The sequence below is a fragment of the Ochotona curzoniae genome, unplaced genomic scaffold (genome assembly GCF_017591425.1).
Source record: "Ochotona curzoniae isolate NIBS_2020 unplaced genomic scaffold, NIBS_Ocur_1.0 contig_3368, whole genome shotgun sequence".
Lineage (NCBI taxonomy): Eukaryota > Metazoa > Chordata > Mammalia > Lagomorpha > Ochotonidae > Ochotona > Ochotona curzoniae.
The window spans coordinates 1,383,024-1,391,268 of record NW_024465837.1 but is presented as its reverse complement, the minus strand read 5'-3'; positions in this window follow the sequence as shown (position 1 = coordinate 1,391,268).

The following is an 8,245-nucleotide window of genomic DNA, read 5'->3' as shown; positions in this document are numbered from 1 at the left end:
GCTGGGTACCAGTACCTGACTGAGTGGTAGAACAGGGGATGGATCACACTTGGCAGGGTCAAGACACTAATGAATACGCAAAAGAACCAGATCTGGGGTTAGATTCTGTGGGGGAAGTATGGGCCTACAAGTCCCACTGTTTAGCTTGCTGCAACAATGAAGCTGCAATACCCATTGGTTCCAGTGGAGGACAGATCTGGAAACAGAACTGACCCAGCAATAGCAACAACCAGCATATGCATTAGCTGATTGGGGTGATGGACTGTACCAGGCCCTGTACTTGCAAGGACACACAAGAATCAGGTCTGGGATCACCTTAGACGAAGTTTCTTTGGGGATCCCTCCAGCCAAATTGTTGATCTCAGAACCTAACCATGAAGAGACTATGTCAGCCAGTGGATTCTGCAGAGATTTCATCATGCTTAGAGTGGCGAGATTGGCAGCAATTCAGAACTGTTGAACTATTGAAACTGCTTGAGCGGGACCCTTGGAGCATTCCCCACATCAGGGACCTGGGATGGGTGGGAGGCTGGATGGAGCTTTTCCCTTTTTCTCTCACCTTACCCTGGATACAGAAAGAAAGAATAATATTAATGTGGAAACAATGGTCTTACCCACTTTCTTATAACCCTGGACCCTTTGTGTCCTAATCAACCATGTAAAGATTATCAAAATAAAAGAATTAAAAAAAAAATAATCTGCTGGGAGGGCAATTCCGTCATCTGTAACAATCCTGACCAGTGAATTGAAACAGGTGTGATTGCCTTTGTATGCTCAAGTACATCAATGTTCAATTTTACTGAACACAGGAACAAATTTACTTCCATCTTTTCTAATTAGTTGACTCTTATCATCAGGGCAATCAACCACATAGTGCACATTAGTGAGTCAACTATTCCTTCAGAGAGCTTCTCCAAGCAATCAAGAGGTCACCCTAGTTCAAAGAGACCTCCATAATCACCTAAGACTACGATTTATTCCCAATTCACTAAACACCAGGAAGTCTCTCAGGATTATATCATGGGAAGACATCATTGTGATCCTGCGAATGGGGAAATTAATGTCTTCTTTCCTCACAAGAAATATAGTCCTAAGGCTGAATGCGCTATTCCAAGAAAGTGTTGATTAGAATTGTTGGGACTGTCCCGTGGGATCAGCATGTTTGAGATGTTGACATCAGACAGTGCCTACAGTGTGTCTAGCCACATGATGAGAATGTTTACTCAATTGAAGGAAAGTTGCAACCACTAGGACACTGTATTTAAGCCTACTTCTTGGCATCACCCCTTCTTCATACCACCTTGCTAACATGCCATCAAATGAGGGACCACTGTGTTTCTAGTGAAGTATGGTCGATCTGTTCTCTCCCTTTTCCCAAGGACTCAATTCAAAGTTAGTTTTCGTTTTTTTTTTTAAAGATTTATTTATGTGGGAGATCGTGCCAGGCCCCAGTCCTGCTTTCTGGAGGGTATGGCTTAAGCCTAACCTTCCCCATGGCTTGAGGCACAGCCTTGAAGCCTACACGTGTGACCTCCAACACAGCTACAAGGTCAAGGGCAGTACACCTAAAACATGATCTCTTACATGACCAGAAGATCTAGGGAAATAGATGTGTCATACAGCCAATTACAGTGTCTTTGGTGGGTGTGGGGTCTGCCAGAAGGCTCCCTCCTGCCCTCCCCTTCCTTATGTTTAAAATCTGTGACCTGTTCTTTTTGGTTTTTTTTTTTTTTTTTTTTTTGAAAGGCGGATATACAGAGAGGAAAGACAGAGAGGAAGATCTTCCGTCAGATGATTCACTCCCCAAGTGAGCACAACGGCCGATGCTATGCCGATCCGAAGCCAGGAGACTCTTCTGGGTCTCCCACGCGGGTGCAGGGTCCCAAAGCTTTGGACCGTCCTCGACTGCTTTCCCGGGCCACAGGCAGGGAGCTGGATGGGAAGCGGGGCTGCAGGGATAGAACTGGCACCCATATGGGATCCTGGGTGTGCAAGGCGAGGACCTTAACCACTTGCGCCACCGCGCTGGGCCCTGTGACCTGTTCTTAATAAAGCGGACAATCCTCACCAGCTTGTGTCCAATGGTTCTTGCTGCCAAAGGGCACCGTCTGCCTCACCCTCGGTGACTTCGGGGCCAGCTGGCAGGCCTAAACCCCAGGATATTTATTTATTATTGGAAAGTTGGATTTACAAAGAAGGAGAGACAGAGTCAATGACCTTCCATCCACTGGTTCCCTCCGTAAGTGGCTGCAATGACTAGAGCTTAGCCAATCTAAAGCCAGAAGCTTTTTCGGCTTTGCCTTGTATGTGCCCAGATCCCACATGGCACTGGTTTGTGTTCTGGCTGCTCCACTTCTTTCCACATAAGAAACCCTGAATGATTAATTCCATTGTTAACTCCAATAAGCTAGAGTTCATCACTGATGGTCGGAGACATAATGCTCCTGGTAAGTTCTTATTACTAGGTAAAATCAAGGACCAAATAATTTACCTTCATTCTTTAAAATTGTTACATCATAAATACTAAGCTTTTTTAACCCATTGAAGGATATGTCCAGGAAGTTCTAAGAAGTTCAACACTGAATGTTATGAAAGCAATTGTTACTTTTATTTAAATGGATATTTTGTGTATTAATAAATTCAGTAAACTAATCCTGTATTTTTAGCTTATATTGCTTAAAAACCATCTCAATAATTTTGAGCTCCTCAATATTCATATGCAATGACTTTCAAACACTACTGCCCCGAACTATATTTTAAGACAATTCAGACAGAAAAACAAATCAAAACAAAAAACAAGATTTCAGCGACTGACAGAGAAACCTTTATGTCCAAGGCAGAGTGGCCCTTCCTCCTCTGACATTTCCTTGCAGTGCTATTTTCAGACAAAGTCTTAGCAGCTATAACGTGCTAAACACTGAGCAAAGAAGGCCCAAGGCAATACCACCATGGAAGAGAATGAGAACATAGGTGGAGAAAGCACGTTGGCAGCATTTTTTCAAAGTAAATAAAGTTTCACTTCAGACATCACTTAATTAAGCTACTTTATTTGCAGAATTTTCCAGTTTAATTTTGGTCTTAATGGAGAAAAACTTCAGTCAATGCCACAAAATTGACTATATCTAAAATTCTTTTTTTTTTTTTAAGATTTATTTATTGGGCCCGGAGGCGTGACCTAGCACCTAAAAGTCCTCGCCTTACATGCCCAGGATCCCATATGGGTGCTGGTTCTAATCCTGGCAGCTCCGCTTCCCATCCAGCTCCCTGCTTGTGGCCTGGGAAAGCAGTCGAGGACGGCCCAAAGCCTTGGGACCCTGCTCCCATGTGGGAGACGTGGAAGAAGTTCCTGGCACCTGGCTTCGGATCGGCATAGCATCGGCTGTTGCGCTCACTTGGGGAGTGAATCATCAGACGGAAGATCTTCCTCTCTGTCTCTCCTCCTTTCTGTATATCTGCCTTTGTAACAAAAATAAATAAATCTTTCCATCCAATGATTCACTCCCCAAGTGACCGCAACAGCCAGTGCTGTGCTGATCCAAAGCCGGGAACCAGCAACCTCTTCTGGGTCTCCTACACGGGTGCAGGGGCCCAAGGCATTGGGCCATCCTCAACTGCTCTCCCAGGCCACAAGCAGGAAGCAGGATGGGAAGTGAAGCTGCCGGGATTAGAACCGGCACACATATGGAGTCCTGTCGTGTTCAAGGTGAGGACTTTTAGCTGCTAGGCCACGCCTCCGGGCTCAATTTGTATCTAAGCCAGCTGAGGCACACCCGTGCCAACTGCACCAGTTACCTGGGATCTATTAAAAATACATTTGGGGTTGAGAATCAAGATGGTGGAATAGGGTAAGGACATGTTTAAACAGATGGAGAAACATTTGTCAGTGTGAAGCAGAGAGGGCATATTCCAGGAAATATGAGAGGACAGAACAAGAGCAGAGGGGTACCTGGAGACTGACAGACACGGGAAAGCAGCATACACAACAGCATAGTATTGCAGTGACTGATACCCCAGTAGCATTCAGCAAGTAACTGTCTGAACTGCACCGGCAGCGAGAACTGCACCAGCAAGAGATGTTCACTGGGAGCTCAGGAAGTGAAAATAGGCAAAGAACTGCCTGCTCTGCTACTCTGTTTGATTTGGCTAGGAGCAAAGATAAAGGGGCAGGACCTAGACTGGTGGTGCAGGAACAGAGCTGATTTCACAGCTCAGACAGCCCCCTACAGCTGAACCAGATGCCAATTTGTATAGAGAGACATTGGCTATGGGACAGTACTACTCATGCACTGAGATGTGAGTGAATTCATTTCTGACTCAGTGAACTGCAACAACATGGCACCCCACAGGTTCCACCCAAGATAGATGAGGGTAGCCCTCAGACCTGACAGCCAGTAGATCAAGAACTCTAGTAGTGGCACTTTAGGCACCATTTTGAACAGTGTGGCAAAAGTTTGAAGGTTGCAGGGACAATAGTGAGCTGCAGATGAACTGAGCTGGGAGCAAAACTCATGGAGCTCAGTACATTGCACTGGTCACACAGGAAAAATAATACCAACTATGGCCTTGTATAGGTCAAAAGAGGTCAATGTAGCCCTCAGACCTAACAGCCAACAGGTTCTGAGAAGATCAGCACCACCAACAACCTAGCTATATAGGACACCTGGTGTCTCCTGAATCCTGGAACCTGCTCTAACTGGAAGTGGGAGAAAGGATGTACAGACAATGGTGCAGCCTCAGCATGGAATCACAGGAGGTGGGGAGTAGTGAGTCAGGAGCTGGGACTACAGACTCCATGGTGGAATTCTAACATAAGAACCCAGACCTGGAACTCACTGGAGGGAGTGACACAAGTGACTGCAAACTAAGAGCCAGGTACCAACCACAATAAGTAAAATCGAACTGTAGACCTGTGGGTGACAGAGCTTAGCAACATGCCTCAAGGAGAACAATCTGCTAACCAGAAGTACAATGACCAAGAGCAAAAGAAGAGACAGAGGCACGATGAGTATTACTGAAAAACTCCCTGCAAAGGAGCAAAAGGCTTTGCCAACCTCAGAGTTCACTGAGGAGGACATCAAGAAAATGTGGGATACAGAAATCAAAATGCGTGTGATAAAGCTTCTTAGCAACAATGAGCAGCACATAAAGCAGGTGTTGAAGGAATTTAAGGAATATGTCACAGAGGACATCAGTCCAAAAAATGCTGATGTATCAGAAATGAAAAATAGAGTGGAGCAAATTAAAAGTACAGTCGAGAGTCTGCAAAATAGAATGAAGCAAGCAGAAGAAAGAATTTCAGAATCAGAGGATATTTCCTGTCACCAGGGGGAAGCAAAAATCCAGAGGCAGAGCTGGGTCAATCTAAAAAAAATATTCAAGAAGTAAAGGACACTATTAAAAGGAGTAATGTAAGAGCTATGGGATTCTCATAAGGTGCAGAAAGAGAAGCTGCTTTTAAAAATGTATTTAATGAAATGATAAAACATCTTTAATCTGGAGAAAGAATTGGGAAACAGCATCCAGGCGGGGCACAGAACTCCCAACAGGGTTGACCAAAAGCCATCTACACCATGATACATGATAATCAAGCTCTCTTCAATTGAACATAAGGAAAAGATCCTTAAAGGTGCACATGAAAGAAGTCAATGGACATATAAAGTAATGCCAACTAATTTCACAGCTGACCTCTCACAGATAATTCCACAGGTCAGAAGAGAACAGAGTGACATTTCCAGATTCTAAAAGAAAAAACTGTCGGCCCTGGATAATGTATCAAGCAAAATTTCCTTGTCTTTGAATGTGAAATAAAATTCTCCAACAGTAAAGAAAAGTTAAAAGAATATATCTCTCCCAAAGCTGCCCTTCAAAGGATACTTACAGATGTTCTCTTGACAGAAAAGAGGAATAGCGCCCACCAAAACTGACAGCAAATGTGAAGAACATCCCAGTAAAATAACAACAGAAGACTAAATCAATGAACAACCCATTCTTAAAATGACATGACCAAATTACCACCCATACGTATCAACCAGGAGTGTAAATGGCTTAAACTCACCAATCAGACATTGTAGATTAGTAGACTGGATTAAAAAAACAAAGCCCATCTATTTGTTGCCTACAGGAGACACACATCACCAACAAAGATCAGCAGAAAGTATCTCATGAATTTTGACTTTTTTTTCAGTTTCATCTCTTTAAAAGTCTTCCTGATTAAATTCTTCACTGATTCATAGATCATACAATGGCATCATTTTCTTCAAGCAGGTTCTTGATCATCTTTTTCAATTCTTCAGTGACACATTAGTCATTCAGTAACTTGTTATTTAACTTCATGGCGTTTTTAATTTCTTTTTTTTTTCTTCCTGTTGTTGATTGCTTTTTGTGGCTTTTCATTTAAAGGGATGTATAGTGACTGTGTAATGGAAACTATCATATCCAGATGTGAGGATACAATGTAGTATGCAACTCTACTTCCAGATCAAAGACGGACTCCCAATGAAATTGTTGATATTAAGATGCTGGAGTTTTTGCCATTGTCCATGCCTGCAACGATGGACATATGACTGCCTATGAAAAACTGTACTATAGAAATAATATAGGGGACTCAGTGTGTGGGAGAGAGGACTTGAGGAGAGGGTAAGGGAAATCCCAGGGCTGGTGGAACTGCATCATAAAATCATCATCATAATAAAATAATTTAAAAAATGCATATAGGGCTCAGCATGTTGGCTAGATGACTGAATCCTCACTTTGCAAGTGCCACCAGAAACCTATAGGGATGCCAGTTCATATCCCGACTGCTCTACTTCCTATTCAGCTCCTTGATTGTGGTCTGGGAAACAGTAAAGGTAAGTTGAAGGCCTTGGGACCCTGCACTACATGGAGACCTGGAAGAGACTCCTGGATCCTGGCTTTGCATTAGCTCAGCTCAGATCCATGTGGCCATTTGGGGAGTAAACAATCTGTCCCTCCTTTTCTCTGTCAATCTAATCTGCCTTGTTTATAAAAATAATTATTTAAAAAAAAAAAAACAACAGGTTGGAGGGTGGGGAGGGCGAGGCAGAGCACACCCTGGACACACCCTTTCCAAATCTCATCAGGGTGTGGTCTAGGAAAAATCTTGCTTTACACATGAACACAGTTGGGAATTTGGAAAGTCATGAAGAGTAAGAACCGTATTTTTGGATGTGGCTTCAAATAGTCTGTTTCACAACGGTCGCCCGATTTTCTCGACTAGGGGTGTAGGACAGAGCATGCACGCGGGCAGTGTGGGAAGCATATGTAAACGCTTAGGAAAGAAGTGCTACAATGTAGGCGCTTCCACTTCACCTGTTACCAGCCAGGTCGCTGTCTTAGGGTACATGCTTACATAATGTTGACTTGCTAGACATTTACAACTGCAAGAGTTTAGGAGTTTGCGTTGCATCCACGGACTAGGCAGCAACAGAAGACTGGGGTTGAGTAGCTAAGGTGTATGCAGTTTGGAGAAAGACCGAGTCCAAACGCCCCAAGTACCCAGCAGTGTGAAGGGCCAACTTCCTTAACCCGCTGACAGGAGAAGCAGCATGGTGCTCAAAGTCTTACCTGAGTTAGACATTGTTGCGCATACGTATCAATGGCATATGACTATACATGCCGATGCTTAGGCCCCGGCCTTATACATAAATGAATTTCATAAATGGTTATTCAACCCAGGCCAGTTTACTCTTCCTTTAAGGCCTATAATAGATCTGTACCCAACAGCAATTAAGAGCCAAAAGAAAAAAAAATAAGTGAACACGTGAGGAAACCCGGCGACGCGGCCTCGGCACGCGGGCTGGCGCCCCTGCTGCAGGCCCGGGAAGGGGGTCGTGCGGGTCTCCCGGCACGTGGCCGGCCGGCCAGAGCGTCGCCCCAGTGGGGGAGGGGAGCGGCGTGGGTCCGGGCAGCCAGGACTACGGCGGAGCGGGGCCGACTGCGCAGGCTCCGGGTGGGCGCAACCAACTGTGCGCGGATCGGAGGGTGGAATCCACGCCAGGGTCCTCCCTCTCTGGGGGATTGCCGAGCGCAGGCTCGCCCTTTTTTCCCCTAGGTAAGGCTTCAAAGGGCTCCGCCTCTCACGCAGACTCTTCTTCCTGGAGAGGCCTGTCACCCTCGCCAGAAGCGGCCTCCTGCTCCGTTCGCGCTCCCCCCTCCGCCGCCGCCGAGGACACTGTGACCGGGTCCCACCTCCCTCGGCGTCCTCCTCCCCTGCCCGGTGTCGCGA